Genomic DNA, 21,365 nt, shown 5'->3' on the forward strand with positions numbered 1-21,365 from the left:
CATTGCGGTGAGCCTGAACTTTTAGATTTGACCCAGCCCAGCACGACCAGATATCCCTGGTTGGCATTTTCTGGTTTTAAGTGCTATTTTACAGTTTATTCTTTAAAAATGCATAACTCCAGTTCTACTTATTGGATTTTTGTCACTTTGGTCTTATTTTATTTATAAAAATAAGCACTATTTGTCTAACTTGCTGTGGAATATTTTTGTGTGGTGTCTTTACTGTTTTACTGTATGAAGTATTGCGCAAATACTTTACACATTGCCTCTAAAGTTAAGCTCACTGCTCTGTGCAAAGACACCAGAGGTTGAGCACAGGTTAATTTAGTGTGCTTGTGCCTTTCCTTGACTAGGATTGTGGTTGCTGCTTCACCAGGGCTCACACCCCAGTCAACCAGGAACTCAGTTTCTAACAGTGAGCAGATAGCGTCTGCAGCCTCTTTAGCTCTAATTCATAGCTCTAAATTTCCTAATAAAAGAATAACATTTTTTTTACATTAAACACCACACAAAGACTGTATAATTGTTATGTTTTTTTTTGCAAACCGCTCTCATGAAGAAAAAAACATAAAGTTGAAGGGCTTGTTATGGTGAAGGATGGCTAATGAACCTGGCTTGTTTCTCTGAGACAGAGCCAAACACATTTAACATCCAATGCTACCAATCAGAAATTAGCAAGTGATGTACCCCTGGGAACCAGAATAAAACTGCATTCCATTGCATACCTGATGCCCCAGTGTCTTGTTTTTAGGTGAAATCTACCAAAAAGCAGATCTCCTAGGGGAACATACCATTACTATGCAGGTATTACATTTTGATGCCTTTACAACACAGGCATTACATCGTACATGCTAACTAATGCTATTACAACATATGATATTAGAACGCAGAAGACATTACAATGCATACCATTACAATGCAAATATAGGTAAGCTGAATAGGTAAGTTATGTTTTTGAATATTTTTATTTTATGAGTTAGTTTTGTTAAATGTAATACATTTAAAGATTGAACATTAATATTATTAATACAATTAATATTTTTAAAAAACTCTTGAGGGTGTAACACCTACCCTCTGGCATGGGATGTGAGGGAAATAGGGGTTTTGGGTAAGTGAGTGTTTAAATACTCAGGTATAAATGTTGTTACCTGGGTATTTTTTTATTTAATTTTAATATTATTGCAATATTGCTAAAAATTGTAAACAATACTCCTTAAGGTGTAATATCCAGCCTCTGGCATGAGAAGTGGAGGAAATAGGGGTTTTGGGTGGGGTAGATACCCATCCATTATTATGAATTATTTTAAGTTTTTATATTAATTTTAATAATTTATAAACAAGTAAAAGCAATAAGCATGGCATGAGAGTGTAACACCCACCCTCTGGCACGGGATGTGAGGGAAATAGGGGTTTTGGGTGGGGAAATGTATTAAAAACCAAGGTATTTTTTTTAATACTTGGGGGCATTCATTTATTTTATTTTTTAATATTCATTTTATTAATTTAAAAACAATTAAAAGCAATAATATTGAGGGTGTATCACCTACGCTCTGTCATGAGGTGTGAGGGAAATAGGGGTGCTGGAGTGTTTTAATACCCAGGATTTAATTTTAATACCTGAGTATTATATTTTTATAATTAAAAACAAAAATTATATGGAAAACACATAAAAATTAGTTAGCATGGATAGATTTACACCCAAATTATTTTTTAAATAAACATTAAAAAGTAAACACATATTTGGAAGTGACCCAACATTTATATTTATTGAAATAATGTTGTAGAACCCATAAAACATAAATATATAAAGGTTTATATATTTAGAAAAATATTTATCAGTGGTTTAAAAAAATATGAAAAAAAATCTAAAAATAGTTTAGAGAACATATTATTCATTAAAAGTAAATTCAGTAGAAATATCAGTTTTAAACAATTTCTCAGTGTTTTCCCATGCTTTTCATTTAAAGTCAAAGGGAGAAATTGTCCTTTTTTGCTTTTCACTTTCAGGGTTCACGTACGCAGTTGTGCATCTGTTTCTGCAGTTGGTGGAGTTTCATGGTCAACATCAGAAGCAAGGAAGACCTGTGTTCAGGTAAGTACAAATTATATTTATTAAACAGAGAATATAGGTTGCCAACTGTATTGCAAGGAGAGAGGAGGGAGGCGGTTAGATGTACGTTAGTACTAAGATGTATGTTTCAAATGTTTTAACCACCATTTTAATTCCTATGCATGTAGCGGTTGTAGGGCCACATCGGGGTGATTGCTTTATTCACAAATTTGGTTTAAATAAAATAAGTTTAAAGAAAGATTAGGATTTCACTTAAACCAAAGAGAAAAAAAACAATATTTTTTTTTACTTTTTTGGCAATGTGTTTTTTTCAACAAATTATACTATATTCACGCCACTCAGAACACATGGGAGTAAAGACAAAACAGATGCCTTGGATCGCCTATTGGATTTTTGGAATTTATTTTCTGGATTTTTGTTTAATGCTGGATTTTTGGAGCATGTGGACCATTTGTCTTTTTGATTTTGGGAATTGTTTCAAAGGAATTGGATGGATTTCAATTGCAAGGACAGTGGATTGCACCAATGGATTTGTTGTTGAATATTTTGCCAAAAAACACGACTGCTTGGGGAGTTTTTGGGTGTGGGGTTTGCATTTCTTTTAGATTACACTGTAAATTTTCCATAAAAATATGGCTATGCCAATCTGTGTCTCTTTTAGTAGTTTACAATGGATTTAGGAGTGCTTCATGGATTATGGATTTGAAACTTTGGATGATAGAAGTGCTCAAGACTCTTGCTGTAGGGTGGTTGTTTAAGAATCATCAAGAGTTGAAGAAGGAAGACAACTCCAGAAAAGAACACCGACATTCCTTAAATTTAGAAAAATAATTTTAAAAATGTCAATCTAATTTTTTTTTAAGAAATGCTAATCAGGCAAGTAAGAGAGAATAGGTGTTAGTGTAAGTTAGAAATGTAGTATGTGTCAATATTGTTTAGGTAGCCTAAAGCCGCCATCAACGAAAACTGTTCAATTTGTCCCAATAATCTCTAACATTTCTTTTGTTCTTTTGGAAATTTGTGGGTTCAGACTACCTGTCAATGATTGTGCTATTCTCATTTCTTGGAAACTATGCTCCTTCCTCAAAATTTCCAAACATATTATAAAAGTTTGGTCAAGGTTTTCCGATTGGTTTGTTGAAGGAGTTGTGCCATCCCTCTATGGGCAAACAAGGCAAACACAACAAGGTGATGGTCAGTGGCAAAGTGAGAAGGGACCCACGTCTGGGCATACCTTGTTGACTTAGGGCGAACAAGGCAAATACAAAGGGCGAACAAGGCAAACACAAGGAGATGATGGACGGAGCGCTGAAACTTTTTAGACACTCACCCCAGGCACAGATCTGGGTTGAATCCATCATTGTTCTTTAGCTCACTTTGCCACCTCAGTTCAGATCCAGCTATATGCAAATCAGTCTTGACTCTGTGCCTAATGGCAACAGTCCAGCCAGAACTTCCAAGCCAGGTCTTCTCTGAACCAGAAACAAGCCTCATGGGACCGGTTTAAGGGTATCTTCCCTCGTCAGCCAGGCTAGCTTGAATCCAGTGGCATCAATTGTTTTTGCATTTTTTACCCCGAGTGGGATGGATATGCCCAGATGTGGGTCCCGTGCTCTCCATGCCACTGGAGTCAAGCTATCGTGGCTGATGAGGGGTGAAACCCCGAGACTGGTCCTAGGGTGCTTGTTTCCAGTCCAGGGAGGACCTGGCCTGGCAGTTTGGGCTGGACTGTTCCCATTGGGCGCAGGGTCAGGACTGATTTGCATATGGCTGGGCTCAAACTAGAATGGCATGTGGAGCAAAAAACTATGGATTTAGGCCCAGATCTCTGTACTGGGGTGAATGTATGATATTGTTCTGCATTCTGTCCATCAATTGTTTTTGCATTTGTCACCCCGAGTGCGACGGGTATGCCCAGACGTGGGTCCCGTGCTCTCCATGCCACTTGAATTAAGCTATCCTGGTTGATGAGGGGTGAAACCCTGAAACCGGTCCTAGGAATCTTGTTTCCAGTCCAGGGAGGACCTGGCCTGGCAGTTCGGACTGGACTGTTCCCATTGGGTGCATGGTCAAGACTGATTTGCATATGGCTGGGGTCAAAGTAGAATGGCATATGGAGCAAAAAACGATTGATTTAGGCCCAGATCTCTGTACTGTGGTGAATGTATGATATTGTTCTACTTTCTGTCCATCAATTGTTTTTGCATTAGTCATCCCTCTATGGCATTTTTAGTCTTTGCACCTTCCTCTAAGCAGGTCGTATAACAGCTCCACCACTGAACAGGGAACCTTGGCTTCCTCCTGTGACCCGACCTGCGTAGATGGCCAATCCCTCAAAGTAATTTGGTAAGTCTGCCAATTTTTCTTCTTTTGTTGTAAAATACTCAGATTCTGGAACTGATTCATCCACACTGTCAGGAGGTACAAAGCATAGAACAGTTAGTTTCTTCATTTCATATTGCAGTTTACTGTCTGAAATGTAATCCTCAACTAAGGATGTTTTTGAATTTTTCTCCAATAGGCCTTTGAAAGTGAAAAAAATATCCTTGAATTTGGGTATCAGGATACATTTTGGTTATGGGGTCAATCATTGATAATTCAAAATCAAGTATCACTTTTCTAGGACTTTTATAGAGTGTTTTAGATGTTACCACTGTTAAACATTCACTGTATGTAGAGGTTTGCTTATCAGATCGTAAACTGTACAATAAAGGAACAGTAGAGTTATTAACGTTGTTGTGAATAGTTTATATTTGGGTGAATTGATGGGGTGTGGATTTAAAGGTCCCATCCATCATCCAAATATCATTAGTCTCCGATTTTACAAGGTTATGGGGTGTGCTAAAGATTATCATCCTTTTCTGAGGGTTTTTGTTGTCATTCAAAAGAAAGGTTTTGTTAGGAAAATTATAGTCAGTTCAGGATGAATGTTAATATCAGAGTATGTTTGGCTTGCTACACGTTGGGAGTTACTTGTCTGTTTTTTTCTTTGGATAATTCTGTGCAGATTAGGAATTGTGATCATACAACTTGTAAAATGCATAGGAATGTTTAGGGATACCTCCCTCAAAACTGTGCCACAAGGTTCATTGGACGCCAATGCAAGTTCTTTCATTTGAATTATGTTTTCTCTAACCTCAATCTCCATTGCAAAGCGGTTATGCTCTGTGGTCTTTTCAACAGTGTGTGCCTGTGAAATGGGGCGAGTAATACTGCACACACCTTCAATGAATCCTAGGCTCAGTTAATCTCTTATTACAATAAAGGTAGCCTCCGTACTTTAGGTGTCGATTTTCTCTTTGGGATGTAATATAACTGGCTTGTCTTCCTGATGCCATAATGTGTATTTCTGTAAACCAAGGGAGAAAACAAAATTTGTGTTATCTTTTTTTTTAATGAAAATTGCTTTATACTTTTAACCTGGAGTTTTTAGGCTGCCTTTCGACATTTCTAAAAACATGTTTTTAATTCTATTGCTGTAATCTGTTTTTAAAAACTGTGAATTTTTACTCTGATTTAAAGTTGAGACCTGTAAAAAAAAAAACTTATTTATTTACAAATTTGATGTTTGTGCAAATGTTACCTCAGTTTCTGAGTGGTGCACTTTTGGTATGTGAGGGTGATAATCTCCTGGTTTTGATAAAATGAATTACTCCCTTCAGGGGGTTGTTAGTTTGGACATTAAGGTGCCGATTCCGATCCTGTAAAACCCGGGTACGAATGGTCGTACGGAGCGGTTTCTCCGTACGACTCATACCCGGGAATTCCACCTTACAAACCAGCAAGTACGATTCGTACAGAAATACCATTTCCGTACGAATCGTAAAAAACACCGTACGGCTAAAAAATACATACAATTCTGATCCTGGACAGCACGTACGCGACGTCCGCATGGAGTCAGGCCGCGTTTTACAGACCAGCAAGTACGATTCGTACCTACAGCACTCTTTTACGTGAGCCAAAAAGTGCCGGAAATGCTAAGTATGCTGCGATGCACGACGAAAAGGGGGCCCGGTACGCGATGTACACGCCATCACCCACATCGAACGTGTCATCATGTATGGTGCGTACCCCAACATTGCACATGTACGGTGCGTACATACGCGCTGTTGGGGTACGCACCGTACATAGGCCAACAGTGTATATGTGTGGTGTGTACCCCCCACCCCCCAAATGTACAGACCGTACCCCCCCACCCCGTATGTCCGCACCGTACCCCAGGCGTACCCCAATCCTTGCGTATGTACGGACCGTACATACGTGAGGATTGGGGTATGCCTAGGGTACGGTGTGGACATATGCGGGTGGGGGGTACGGTCCGTACATAGGGGGTGGGGGGTACGGTGCGGACATAGGGGGGTGGGGAGTACGGTGCGGACATACACGGGTGGGGGGTATGGTGCGGACATAGGGGGGTGGGGGGTACGGTGCGGACATACACGGGTGGGTGTACGTTCCGTACATACGGGGGTGGGGAGTACGGTGCGGACGTACGCGGGAGGGGTGGCAGGCTGGGGGGCCATACGACTCGTACCCCAGGCACAAGTGTACTCGGGGTAGGGGTCGTACAAAGTTCGCTCCGTACGGGGCCTTTTCTATGTGCTTGTGTTTTCAGATGGGTGGTATGGATCGTACTTGCGCGCTCGGACTTCAGTTTTACGATTTGTATGTAAAACTGTCCGGGGACATCTCGTAGACTTTTCCCGAAGCGATTCGTATGTATTTTTCACGTATGAATCGTACTTCCCCGTTTGTACGGGACTTGTACGATTCGTATGTAAAAAAATACCGATACGAGTCGTATGGTTATTTTTTTTAACGGATCGGAATCGGCACCTAAGAGTAGTGTTCTGTTTGGTTTTTATCTAAAGTACAATTTTTTGTTAGCGATGTACCTGGGGAATAGAAAGCTGTTCTGCTATGGTTAATTTCACACTTTTTAATGATCTTAAAATCCTTCATAAATAATCTGCCTTTTTCAAAGCTACACCCTCCTGAGGCTTGAGCCGGGAGAGCTGCTATTTTCCACATTTTGCACAGTTATTTGCTATTTTGCACATTAAAGCTGGTTGAGAGAAGTGAGAAGCGAGCTGAGGTGAATTTTAAAAATCGTTTTATTTGGTTTGTAAAACGAATGTTATTTTATGATCCACCATAGTTTTTTTTAAATTGAGTATTTCGTCATCTGGGGCAATCTGTTTTAATTTAACATTTTGGAAAGGGAGGCACCTTGCCCGGTTGGGGATTGAACCGGGGACGTTGCGAGCTTTAACGGGGCCACCATTTTGGGGAGAGTACGGTCAGCGGGCTAGTGGTTGCGCCCCTGACTGTATAATTGGAAGTGCCGGCTCGAGCGCGAAACCCTACACCCTCCTGAGGCTTGAGCCGAGAGAGCTGCTATTTTCAACATTTTGCACAGTTATTTGCTATTTTGCACATTAAAGCTGGTTGAGAGAAGTGAGAAGCGAGCTGAGGTGAATTTTAAAAATCGTTTTATTTGGTTTGTAAAACGAATGTTATTTTATGATCCACCATAGTTTTTTTAAAATTGAGTATTACATCATCTGGGGCAATCTGTTTTAATTTAACATTTTGGAAAGGGAGGCACCTTGCCCGGTTGGGGATTGAACCGGGGACGTTGCGAGCTTTAACGGGGCCACCATCTTGGGGGAAGTACGGTCAGCGGGCTAGTGGTTGCGCCCCTGACTGTATAATTGGAAGTGCCGGCTCGAGCGCGAAACCCTACACCCTCCTGAGGCTTGAGCCGGGAGAGCTGCTATTTTCCACATTTTGCACAGTTATTTGCTATTTTGCACATTAAAGGTGGTTGAGAGAAGTGAGAAGCGAGCTGAGATGAATTTTAAAAAGCGTTTTATTTGGTTTGTAAAACGAATGTTATTTTATGATCCACCATAGTTTTTTTAAAATTGAGTATTTCGTCATCTGGGGCAATCTGTTTTAATTTAACATTTTGGAAAGGGAGGCACCTTGCCCGGTTGGGGATTGAACCGGGGACGTTGCGAGCTTTAACGGGGCCGCCATCTTGGGGGAAGTACGGTCAGCGGGCTAGTGGTTGCGCCCCTGACTGTATAATTACAAATGCCGACGCAACCGCGCAGCGGGCGCGCCGCTGGCGCGCCGAAGGTGCGCCAAAGGCAAGCCCATCTGCGCCCGTCCGCGCCGCTCCAGCGCCCAGTGCCAGTTCCCATGCCGGTTTCGAAAACAAGTGAGCCTGTAAGTTTGTACTGGTCAAGTGATCAGCTAAAAAGTTTAAATAGGATTGGCAGGCTAGCAGGATGTTATAGCCACAACTTGGGTAGGGGACTGCCTAACTGCCCCATATCATGTCCCAGGTGCAAAGTCATGCTTCCAGAAGTGCTATATCAGCCAATTCTGTCACAAGTCCAATTAAGTTTGACTCGTACAGGCAAGCCACAATCACAGGGACTTAAATGCATTCTGTTAAATGCCAGATCCTTGGTAAAACACAGCATAGAATGCGCCAGATTAATTGAGGATAAGGGCATAATGGTTGCCTTCATTACAGAGTCATGGATAGACGAGGCATCTGGGCCAGATTTGGTTAAGGCTACGCCCCCTGGCTATGTATGTTATACTCTAAATAGGCCTTCTAGGAGAGGTGGGGGGCTTGCCGTCATTTATCACTCCACCATTAAGGCAACCTTCGAAAACGCTTCCATCTTAGACTGTGAGGCACTTGAATTCTGCGTATACTATTCCCACCAGGCTACTTTCAAGGGAGTTCTCTTATATAGACCACCAGGCCCCAGGACGCCTTTTTTAACTTCGGTTGGAAATCTGCTTGAAAGAGGTATCTGTGCTAGTTCCTTTACTATGCTGGGAGATTTCAATTTCTACCTAGAGGTCTCGGCTGACCCTGATACAGCGAATCTTTTGAAATTTATGCAAAGTATGAACCTTGATCAACGGGTTGTTGGCCCCACCCACACTGCAGGGCATACTCTGGACGGGATTTTTTCTAGTAACCCGCAACTTTCGTTTACAAGCCTACTTCCCCTGGTTTGGTCTGACCATGTGGCGGTTTGCTTCGAGTTGGCATTTTCTAGTCAACATGATGAGAATAAATTGGTAAAGAAGCAAGTGGCTTTTAGAGCATGGAACAAAATTGAGGCTAAAGAGTTAGAAAATCTATTGAATGTTTCCCTTCCAAGCTTATCGATAGATATAGAAGAGGCAACCACCCAATACTCTAAATGGCTTGAAGCTGCCGGTGACAAGCTAGCGCCGAAAAAACTATTATATTCTAATAGAACACGGCCTTCTGCTCCATGGTATGGACAGGAATTAAAAGATCTTAAATTGAAATGCAAGTTACTAGAGAGGAAATGGAGAAAAGGATACAAAGCCCTGGAGAAAGAGGCATATAGACTAAGTCTTGTGGCATATAAACATGCTCTCCAAGCAGCGAAGAAAACATTCTTCGCCAATCGAATAAACTCTGCTGTAAATTCAGCCAAAGAACTTTTTAAAATAGTAATCAGCCTGGCATACCCGGACCCTCCCAGTATCCCCTCGAGCAAGGAGCTCTGCGATACAATTGCCAAATTCTTTTTTAGTAAGGTGGAGACTATTTTTTCTATGTTCAATGGCCCTATAACAGACGGGAAACTAGATGCTGAAGAGAGGCACAAATTACGCGTAGGTTCATATCTTAGTCTAGATGAATTTATGCCTCTTCCTATTAGTGAGACTTATAAGTTATTGATGTCCACTAAATCTGGCCCTCCTTATGATCCATGTCCAGTAGCAGCCCATAAAACTAGCCCCAGAACCAATTACCATTGCATTGACCACGATCATAAACGCCATGTTTAAGCAAGGATATTTCCCGATAGCCTGGAAGTCCGCATCAATCCTGCCGCTACTTAAGAAACCTAACCTAAACCCGAAGGATCCTAATAATTTTCGACCCATTTCACGTATCCCTCTGCCAGCTAAATTAGCTGAGAAAAGTATGAATGCACAACTCACCTCATACTTACTGGAAGCTCAAGTATTGGATCGGACTCAATATGGGTTTAGAGCAGGCCATAGTACCGAGTCCGCGCTGCTAAAATCTACAGAGGAAACCAGAATTGCATTAGATCAGGGAGGTAAGGCCGCAATGATCATGCTTGATCTGTCGACGGCCTTCGATACGGTCCATCACGATTTGTTGAGGGACCGGTTGTGGGAATCTGGAGTACAAGGAAAAGCATGGGAACTCTTGAAGTCCTTCCTCTCAGACAGAAAACAGACAGTGTCTCTCGGCATTTTCTGTTCTAAACCGTTTTCACTGCCATGCGGGGTTCCACAAGGTTCCTCGCTTAGTCCAACACTGTTTAACGTTTATGTGTCCTCTCTTGCCCCTTTGATCATGTCATTTGGATTCGATCTTACATCTTATGCAGATGACACCCAGATCGTGGTGTCTCTGCAACCAGGGCAAGAGAGGAGGACAGAATTACGTTTTCATGATTGCATGGATGCAGTGGGTTTATGGATGGCCCAGAACTGTTTAAAACTTAACTCAAGCAAGACAGAGGTCATCTTGTTTGGGAATGATCCTAAGTTCTGGACCCCAAGGTGGTGGCCGGTTTCACTGGGCTCACTTCCAACCCCCTCCAGGAAAGTAAAGAATCTGGGAGTCTTGATTGATGATAGGCTCCAGTTTGAAGATCAAGTCAATTCAGTTGTCTCGGCTACTACATTTGTCTTGAGATCCTGTAAGAAAATTTTACAGTATCTTCCCAAGGAGAATCAACGCACTATAGTGACTGCATTGACTATGACAAGGCTGGATTATTGCAACAGCCTTTATTGTAATATCCAGGAGCGCCTGTTGCATAGATTACAACTTCTTAAAAACTCGGCAGCCAGATTACTTACAGGGACACCTAAATTTGCCTCTGTTTCTGGTGACATTAGAAGACTTCACTGGCTACCAGTTAAGAAACGGGTGCAGTTTAAGTCACTTTGCACCGTTTTTAAAGCTCTTCATGAGAATGGCCCAGAACATTTAAAGCAGCAGTTTAAGTGGTATGTTCCAAATAGACCACTGCGATCTCTAGGAGCTAAATTGGTAGCAGTTCCAGCCTTTAAAAAAACTGGCTGGGGTGGAAGGAGCTTTCGGGTGGGAGCAGCCAAAGCTTGGAATACCCTCCCGTTTCAACTTCGTAACAGCATGGATCTCATGGCTTTTAGGAGGGCCTTGAAAACCTGGATGTTTAAGGGGTAATATGTGGTTCTTTTGGTGCCCTTGTTTGCAGGAGGTTCTTTGTAGATAGCGCCAGGACACCTTCGGGTAACAGTTTGCGCTTTAAAAATATTATAACATAACATAACATAACAAAGAAGGTCTAAGAGAATTTTCCATATGTTTTTATGTATCCTGTTGGAAATAGTTTGTTAGCTTTGTTCGTGAAATGGGATTTAGGAAATAAATACCTTTGAAGATCTCTCTGTTTTTATGAAGTTCTGGAGTGGATAGGTTGGTGAAGTTGCAAACTCTGTAATAAAAAAATAATTGTAGTATCTTTTACTGTAAAATATATTGCATTACAAAATGATTCACTGTCCAGCACCTTCCCTGAGACAAGCACCCGGTGGAGTAGTATTAGTAATTTGGCCCTCCAGCACTGACCAGCACTTTCCCTGAGGCAAGCAACCTGCGGAGTTGAATTAGTAATTTCGCCCCCATCACTGACCAGCACCTTCCCTTAGGCAAGCACTTAGTGTGGTAGGAATAGTTATTTTTACCTGGCGCAAGCACCCAGTGGGGTAGGAGTAGTTATTTTTTTCCCCCAGCACTGACCAGCACCTTCCCTGAGGCAAGCAACCTGCAGAGTTGAATTCGTAATTTTTTCATCCAGAACTGACCAGCATCATCCCTGAGGCATACACCTGGTGGAGTCGGATTATTAATTTTGCCCCCTAACACTGACCAGCACCTTACCTGAGACATACATCCAGCGGAGTAGAAATAGTAATTTTGCCCCCTACCACTGACCAGCACATCCCTGAGGCAAGCAACCTGCGGAGTTGAATTAGTAATTCTACCCCCCATCACTGACCAGTACCCTTCCCTGAGGCAAGCACTTGGTGGAGTTGGATTAGTAATTTTGTCCCCCACTACTGATCACCACCTTCCCTGAGGCAAGCATCCGGCGGAGTAGGAATAATAATTTTGTCCCCCACCACTGACCAGCACCTTCGCTGAAGCAAGCACCCGGTGGAGTAAGAGTATTAATTTTACCCCTCAGTACTAACAGTCACCTTCCCTGAGGCAAGCACCTGGCAGACTTTGAATAGTATTTTTGTCTCCCAACACTGACCAGTACCTTCCCTGAGGTAAAGCATTTAAAAGACATTTTAATGTTTTTTTTTTTTAGAAAAAAAATAGTTTAGCATAAACTTAGACATTTGTCTTCAGGTATTTTTTCAAATTTAAATGTTGTATGTCTATGTCCAAATTCTGTGAAATTCTTATAAAAATAAAATTAATTTTAGGTTTGGGAATTATTTCTGTTCCAATTAAATATGTTTTTTGTTAAAGTTTCACCTACTTCAGTCAATAGATGGAAGTGTTTGGAATCCAAACTGTAGTTGACTCCTCCTACACCAGCAGCGTGTGGTCACCAGGGAAGTCAGTGTACCACTGATCACAAACTAGTGGTCGACTGAATTTATAAATTTTTTAGGGGTTGTTGAAACTTTAAAAGAAAATGTGTTGTGGAATTGATTTTTCCACGTGATTCAGAACCTGACAATGCATTTTTATTATCTAGTATGTAAAATGTGGGTTATTTACGTTCTTTTTTAGAATGGCAGCCATTTTGTGTAGACCTTGGCTGTACAGCTACAGTGGAAATAGAGCAAGAAAACCAGATTTCTTTGCATTGGAATGTACAGGCTGGTTTTGCTATTGATTGTACAGTATTTCTACAAAAATAGTCATAATGTGTACTGCTAATGATTTACGTCAGGAAAAGGTTCGCAATTTTTACGTTTGCGAAATATCAAAATTTACTTATTTAATTTTTCCCAGGATTATTTTCGGAAGCATTAAAGGCTGTTTTACCTAAGTTCAGTAATATGCGTAATATGTAAAAGAAAGTCAAACTCGCCTTGCTCATTGAACCCGCCCGCTCTCTCCTGGTCCGCAGCTGTTGGCTGGTCACTCTTTACTCAGCCTATCAGCGCGCAGGGGGGCGGAGCCAAGGCTACCACCGGCTATTTCAAGCCGGTCGTAGCGCGGGAACCTTACTTTGCTGAAAACGCTGCGATATTTAGATCCGCTAGAAGCTAACAGAGTGCCTTTCTTTAATAGTTTTAAAATTGGTTAGACTGTGTTTTTTGATATTTCTGTGTTTTTAAAAAAAGAAAGTCAAACTCGCCTTGCTCATTGAACCTAACCCGCCCGCTCTCTCCCGGTCCGCAGCTGTTGGCTGGCTCACTCTTTACTCAGCCAATCAGCGCACAGGGGGGCGGAGCCAAGGATACCACCGGCTATTTCATGCCGGCTATAGCACGGAAGCGCAGCGGACGTGCGCAGCGGGCACGCCAAAGGCAAGCCCGTCTGCACCCGTCCGCGCACTTCCGGGCCTTTGGGCCTGTCGCTATGCCCAACGACTCAGCTACTCATATGCTGAGTTGCTGGCTCTTCAAACTGCCTCTGCTAATGTTGTTCTCAGTCCCCTTACACGCTCCACCATCTCCGAGCAGGGAATTATGGTACATAGGACTTCCTTCCCTGAAATACACAGGTCTCAAATAAATTTTCCACCTGCTATGCTATTGAGCCATGAACATAATGTCCGCAAAATCTCCGTCATCTACCTCAAAACTCGCTCTATGGTGAAACACCAGACTGATATCTTCCTTCCACTCAAATGTGAGCAGCCCGACCTCCTCCTGCTCACTGAAACTTGGCTGACCCAAGAGTCATCTCCTGACATCTTGGCTGCACTGCCTCCGGATTACTGTATTGCCCAGGCCAACCGCCCCCAGGGGAAAGTTGGGGGAGGAGTAGCCATTATCACTCGCCACAACTTTAGATATAAGACTCTCTCTCCACTTGACTTGCCCCTGGTAGACAGCCTGGTCATAAAACTCGAGCTTGAACCTGGGGCTCCTCCATTTGTGTGTGTCCTGCTTTACAGGCCCCCTCAAGCCATGCCCCATTTTCCCTTTTCCCTGGCTGAACAAATAGCCCACTTGGCTACTTACCATGGGAGGGTCTTACTTATTGGCGACTTCAATTATTGAGCCAACGACATTCTTGGAGGTCCAAAATCGGTTGAGCTAACCGAGCTCCTCACCGAGCTCAACTTCACCCAACAAATATCCACGCCTACTCACATTAAAGGACACATTCTTGATCAGATCTAGACCATGAATGTTCCTTTGTCTTCTGTCTCCGTAGCACCCTGCGTCTGGTCTGATCATTATTTTATTCATTTTTCTATTTCTATTGAGGCCATGAACAAATTTGTCGGCTCTGCTACACACGTTCGAAGAAATTGGAACAAACTTGAGAAATCGCCCTTCTTCGACTTTCGTACTAATACAGTCCCCTCGGACAGTCTCACCCTTGACTTAGCCAATGAACAGCTCTCTAGTTGGCTTCTGACTGCCACTGACAAATTTTCTCCCCCTAGGAAGTTTTCCACCCTCCGTCCTCACGACGCCCAAAAATGGTTTTCCAATGAACTTAAACCCCTTAAACTAGCTCTCAGGCAATTAGAAAGGAAATGGCGCTGCAACTATAAACCTGAAGACAAACTGTCTTACTTCAACTTTCGGAACTCCTACAAAAAATCTATCGCAGCAGCCAAATCTACCTATTTCTCTACAAAAATCCTGTCTGCTACAAATCGTTCTAAGGAGATCTTCCGCATTGTTGATGAGCTGTCTAATCCTGAAAGAACTCTATGCAGGCCCCTGCCCTCTCAAACCTTCTGTAATTCTTTAAACACCTTTTTTATTGATAAAATTAAACAAATCAAGTCTAGCATTCCAGCTACCCAAAACGTATCTCTTTCTCCTCCACACAGTACTAACTCCAGCTCCTTATCGCACTTTCCCTTATTAACGGACCACACTTCCGCTAAACTCCTCTCTAAAATTAAATCTGGCTCGCCCACCGATTGCTGCCCCCCCAGCATTTTGAAAGAAATTTTCACTCTACTCCCACATCCCGCTCTAAATCTTTTAAATAAATCTCTACTTCAAGATACCGTCCCTGCCACTTTCAAAGAGGCCATCGTTTTACCTCTTCTAAAAAAGATTGGCTCAGACCCAGCAATCCCCACCAACTTTCGTCCCATTTCACTTCTTCCCTTTTTGGCCAAGTTATTGGAAGCCTATGTCACCAGCTGCTTGACTGATTTCCTGGAGAAGTCCGATTTTCTTGACCCCCACCAAGCTGGTTTCCGTCCAGCACACTCCACGAGGCAGTTAACCTTACTGTTATGGATAACCTCCGCGGTGAGGTTGACAAAGGCTCCCCACAGGCCCTGGTCCTACTTGATCTTTCGGCTGCTTTAGACACGGTCGACCACCACCTTTTGGTCGACCGTGTCAGGGAGGCGGGAATTTCTGGCCCTGCCCTAAGTTGGATCATGTCCTTTTTGGAGAATCGTTCTCAGGCAGTTCGAACTGCTCAGTTCACCGCTCCCAGCGTTCAAATTTCTTGCGGTGTCCCCCAGGGTTCCTCTCTCTCTCCTCTGTTATTCAATCTCTACCTCCATCCTCTCGTTCACTCTTTGCAGGAGCGCACAGTCTGCACCTTCAATTATGCCGATGATTTTCAAATGATCTTTTCCATTAGTAACACCCCTGAATCGGTCCACGCATTTCAATCCACTATGCTGTTTATCAGCACATGGATGAACAAGAATCATTTGAAACTGAATCCGGACAAAACAAAAATCATCTTAACCGGTGGTATTGCTAAAAACCCCTGGGGCCCCCATTTCTGGCCCGGAGAACTGGGTCAGCCTCCCGTCCCCTCCGTTACTGCTAAAAGCCTGGGAGTGCTTATAAGTCAAGATCTAACTTTGAAGCCCCAGATTAGCTCTCTGGTATCCACTTGTTTTTTCCAACTTCGAAAAATTAAGAAAATCTGCAAATACCTTACCTATGATGCCCGCATCCAAGTAATCATTGCTATGGTCATGTCACATATCGACTATGCCAACTCACTGTACTTTGGCATTCCCCTCCATCTATCTAAAAGGCTGCAGCTTATACAAAACCAGGCAGCGCGCCTTATCACTCACCAACCCAGGCACTACCATATTACTCCTGTCTTGAAGCATCTTTACCTGCTGCCTGTCAGTCAGCGGAGTGCTTTCAGAGTTGGCTGCCTCATTTTCAAATCACTTAATGGTTCTAGTCCAAAATTCATTAATAATATGATCACAAAATATGTCCCGGCTCGTCATCTTCGTTCTTCTTGCAAAAATGTTCTTCTGACTTCCACTTTCAGACTCAAACGCACCGGCGGAGCCAGGTTTTCTACCCTGGTCCCCCCGTTTTGGAATTCTCTCCCTTCTGAAATCCGTCTCTCCTCCACTCTTCTCAACTTTAGACGCCTATTAAAGACCTGGCTTTTCCAACAGGCCTTCTAACTCTTCTTTTTGGACCAGACTTCGGCTCACCCAGCGCCATGAAACCTCCCCGGTGTACGCGCGCTTTATAAATTCTCACTGACATGACATGACATGACAATATCATGCGTTGTATTTGTATGCATGGTAATGATATGCACTGAAATGGTCCTTTAAAGTGTATCTCAGTGGGGCTGCGTTGTAATTGTATGAATTGTATAATCATACATTGTACTGATTGGTGCGTTGTAAAAGCATGTGTTCTAGTGGAATGCGTTGTAGCATCATATATCCAGCTCCTGGTCGTGAAAGGCATATCAAGGGCTTTCCAAGAACTTAGGGGGATTTGCAGCTGACCCCTTGCTTAACATTGGCTGGCGTTACTGTCACTTTCATTTTCCTGCTTCTTATTCAATGGATTGTCTAGTCCATCCTGTGTAAGTCTCTCCCCTGGAGCAGAACCAGTTTACCTGTGTTCTTCCACCACTCACTTTTATGGAATTACTTTTTTTTTGGCTTCAACTCTCCATGACAATGCATGTGTTTTCTCGCTGTCTTGATAGTGTAGCCTCTTCCCCCCTCTGTGCTCCATGTTGCTCTTGCTCATCAATGTGCTTCTCTCCCTGCGTTGTTTTCTTGCCGGTGTGTTTCTCCCTTTAGCTCCATGTTGCTCTTTCTCTTCCACCTGTTATCTTTTCTCTGTCCCCATTTGAACCCTCAGTGTTTCTTACCTCTTGCTTTCTCCCGCCTGAGTACCCATGAGCTTCAACCACTCTGGCCCCACCGTATTGCTTCTGCTGCACTGTGTTGCTTCACCTCAAACTGCTATTTAACAAAAAAATGCTTTCACACATTTTTGTTTATTTATGATCCAAATCAGATCGATAAATAAAAATAAAAAAGCACCAATGCCATTTTGTAGGCACATACAGGCATGGTGCACATGCCTACAATATGACATGGGTGGCCACGACAAAGGCATTCAAAAAAAATCTTTAGCCATGGGGCACAACAACGCTAAAAACCAATAGGAAAACCAGTAGGTCCCAAAGGCGAGACCTATTGGCTTTCTCAGTTGCTGTTTGTCAATATCGATATTTGTGGAATGACTAAGGGCAAGTTTCATCAGAGCCACACTTGAAAATGTCAGATGTCGAGCAACACAAACTCTGGTAAATGCCGAACTTTCAAAGTGCTGAAAGGCCCTGCTTGACGTGCTAGAATAGTTTCTCGGTATTGAAGCTGGCAGCAGTGTATACTCTGTACTTCATTTTCCCTGTAGTTTCAGAGCTTTGGATTTGATCTGAGGAGTGAAAGCAATGACAGCGCATACCTGTATGCCAGATGCTAATTTGTAGCCATTTCTGAAAAGCATGCCTTCAGCTCTGCCCGCCTGCTGATGAAAGGAGAGTCACGTCTGACAGCGCCAGAGTGTGTGCATTGAAATAGTCTTGTGGTTTGGCACAGGACATCGAGAAAACGGCAAAGAAGTGAGATTTAAGAATTGAACTAGTGTATTTGATGCTAGGGAAGTGATTCTAAATGGACGAAAAACATCATTTGGGTAAACGTAATATGTGCTGAAATTGGAGATATACTTACGTTTTTACGACTCGTACCAGTTTATATGCCTTGTCCTACCATATATCCGAAGCGTGTTTAGACAATGCTTTATTGCATCTACATGCAAGATTTAAGGAAATACTGAGTGATTGGTATCTTGGTGCATGGAACTCAAAAATCCAATAAAAGCCCTAGAAGTGAGACCTATTTATTTATTCAGTCACAGGGTTTTGGAAAATTGTCATGTAATAAAATCGGGCGTAAGTTCCAAGTTTGAGGAGCATGGCCTGTTGGAAAGTTCCATGAGACCCAGGGCTCAATGCCCAAGTCGCCAATTTGATCATAGTAATGGCTGAAGGGAGGTTATTCTCAAGCTGGCCTGATGATCCTCGAGTACATTGTGAGTTTTCAAGAAATCCTGTATTTTTTGACAACCTCTCTTTCAATGATCTTCCACGGGAAGTGGAGATGAGAGGTAGGTGGTTTTGTTGGCTGTAGAGCCAAAGCCAGCTCAATGTTTATAGTAGGACTATGGTTGTCGCTGCGTATTTGGGTGGATCTGTGACTCTAGCATAGAATAAGCGATGCAGATAGTATGAGTCCAGATGAGTTGCTTACTCCAAGATGGCAACCTTAAAACATCTGTTTACCTTAATTCTTTAATTTGCATTACTATTCACTCCACCTGTGTAGTGCTCAGAAGAAGAAAGCGGTGATGAAAGGTTGGGTCTAGATAAGAACACTTGGAAAATGTCCCAAACCAGAGTCCTCGGGAGCAGGAAAACTTCTAGCAGCACTGATTCCGATGCAAAGGCTCACAGAATTTCAGTTTGCTCTGATGAGGGAAAGGGATTGGGGGAGGGTACAGCAGGAAAGAACCAATGTCTATCTGAAAACCAATATGTAGTTAGTATCTCACTTTGCGTATGCAAATACTCGAGGTATTTGTCACCACCAAACTATATGTTACTCAATTTGCTGCCACTTTCAGAATTTTTGTGTATGTATAAATAACCAATTATTCTTATCATCAATGACACTTGGTACAGCTTCTATTCACAAGTCCTCATATGCTAAATGTTTTTGCACATTGAGTTAGGGACTCTCAAACATTTCTTGTAAATTAGCACACAGTCTTATTCGTCATACATCCATGTCTTTAAACTCCGTTCATGAATAACTCCTTCATGGGTCACCTTTGCACTTAATGAATTGTTATTACAACTACTGATATCAAAATTGTCCCATCAGTGAGTGTAACTGTTCTTTCTCCCCTATTTACAAACTTGAGTTTCTGGTACAGAACAGAATGTCCAAAAGAACAAACTTGCCAAAAGACCCTACCGTCTCCAGAAGAATGCCTTCTTTACTGGTCTCACAATACTCTCGATTCTCAGTACCCTCGGGGTTACCTTCAAGATCCCAACACTGAAATGTTGCAGACTGTACTACCTGAAAACTCTAGAACACACAATCCCAACCACTCCTGCCCGTGCCTGAGAATAGCTGGGACCTAGAGCTGTGTGTGTATCCTTTTATGGTAAGATGACCACCAAGACTACCATCTCTTGCGAGATCTCACTATCTGTGCAATTCCTGTGAGATCTCACACCTTCGTCCCACTTTTCATAAAACTGTCACCAGGGGCCTTTTTCCAAGAATGCCACCACCACCTTTGTCCACGAAAACGCACCCTCCCACAGAGGTGTTAGAACCTACAAGATTGCAGGCCACATGTGCACGGTGGGATTCAAGCGAGATGGCCAACAAGCGTGCATGGACTGACAGGGAGGAGAGAAGCTTATTCATTTTGTTTGTTTTCAGAAACCTTTGTGATTTTGGAAGGATTGGATACTAATGTCAACAAAAAAGAGGATACTGATGAAAAAAACAGAGGTGCAGTCCTACTTAAATGCAAAGGAGCTGTCAAGTGGGGCACTTACTTATACTCTGTGAGATAGATGCATGGTCTACATAGTTCCAAAGAAAGAAGTTCAGCTGCATTGTTGTACGCATGTTGTGCTGCAATGAATGCGAGTGTGAAAATTGTGAGAAGTGCTGCTACGCTACACATGCACACTACACCAGCTTACTTAGCATAGTCTTGATTTGAGTTCTGTAATTGTGAGTGAGAACCTTTGCTCATGTGACAACACTTACCTCCTTTAGTACCACAGCTTCTTAGACACCACTCTTTCTGCAGCACCTAGGACAGCTCTAAAAAGTCATCACCCTCCTTTTACTTTAGCAAGGGTAAAGGCATATGTGCAGGAGAGATTGTCATTATTTGAGGTGCCTGGGAGCTGACTCTCAATTTTGCACAAAATATCTGCAAGAAACAGAGTAAAAAAAACTCTACAAAAACCTTATGGATGCACCTCACATACACATTATAGCTCATAAAGTAATAAGAGGAGCCCAAACATCTTCAGATTGTTTACCTTTAGCCAGTCTTAGATTGTTTTAAGCATGGCATTTGATTAATTAATTGCATTGCACATAAATTAACTTTTGAAAGATTCACAAACAGCCAACACATGGTTTGCAGTAAAAAAAGAATGCATTCTCAAGACTGGTTGCAGTTTGCCTTTTAGATTTAACGTTTCATTCTTGTGAAACTTATATATACAAAGGTTAATAATAATATTAATAATCCACATTTGTAAAGCGCAAGCAATCACCGGTAAGGGTCTCTAGGCGCTGGGGGCCCTCGAGAAGATTAAGCAAGCTATTGCCCAGAGTCACATGGTGCTGGGCTAAGCCGCCGGCGGCGATTGAACCGTGATCCCCAGATTCCGTATACAGTCGCCCTGGCCACGGCGCCACACCTCTTCCTCAGGTTCATGTCTGTGGGTTCATGTTTGGAGGACAATAGGACCACGGAGGTGGCAGCTGGACAGGAGACACTGCTTCTTGTTTTAAGACAGTGAACAGCAGTAATCAAGGGAAACAGAGAGCATTCCAGACTGGAAAGGTGCAGTGGCAGCATGGGTGAAGGCAAGCTCCCCAGCAGTAAGGAACAAATGTACATGCGAGAGACACTCCAATAATGAACAGTTTAATAGCTTCCCTGTGCCTGGGTAATCTGTTTCCACCAT

General features: G+C 42.6%; 1 long non-coding RNA gene across 1 annotated transcript in view; it reads left to right on the forward strand.

The window, feature by feature from the left end:
- The window catches only part of LOC146866098 (uncharacterized), a 107,392-nt gene that overhangs the window by 34,198 nt on the left and 51,829 nt on the right, over nucleotides 1–21,365 (forward strand). The window contains exon 2 of the long non-coding RNA XR_014976761.1: nucleotides 4,328–4,417. This is a non-coding gene — a long non-coding RNA (uncharacterized LOC146866098). The remainder of the gene's footprint in view (nucleotides 1–4,327; nucleotides 4,418–21,365) is intronic.

Source organism: Triturus cristatus, chromosome 2_1 (assembly GCF_964204655.1).
Source record: "Triturus cristatus chromosome 2_1, aTriCri1.1, whole genome shotgun sequence".
Lineage (NCBI taxonomy): Eukaryota > Metazoa > Chordata > Amphibia > Caudata > Salamandridae > Triturus > Triturus cristatus.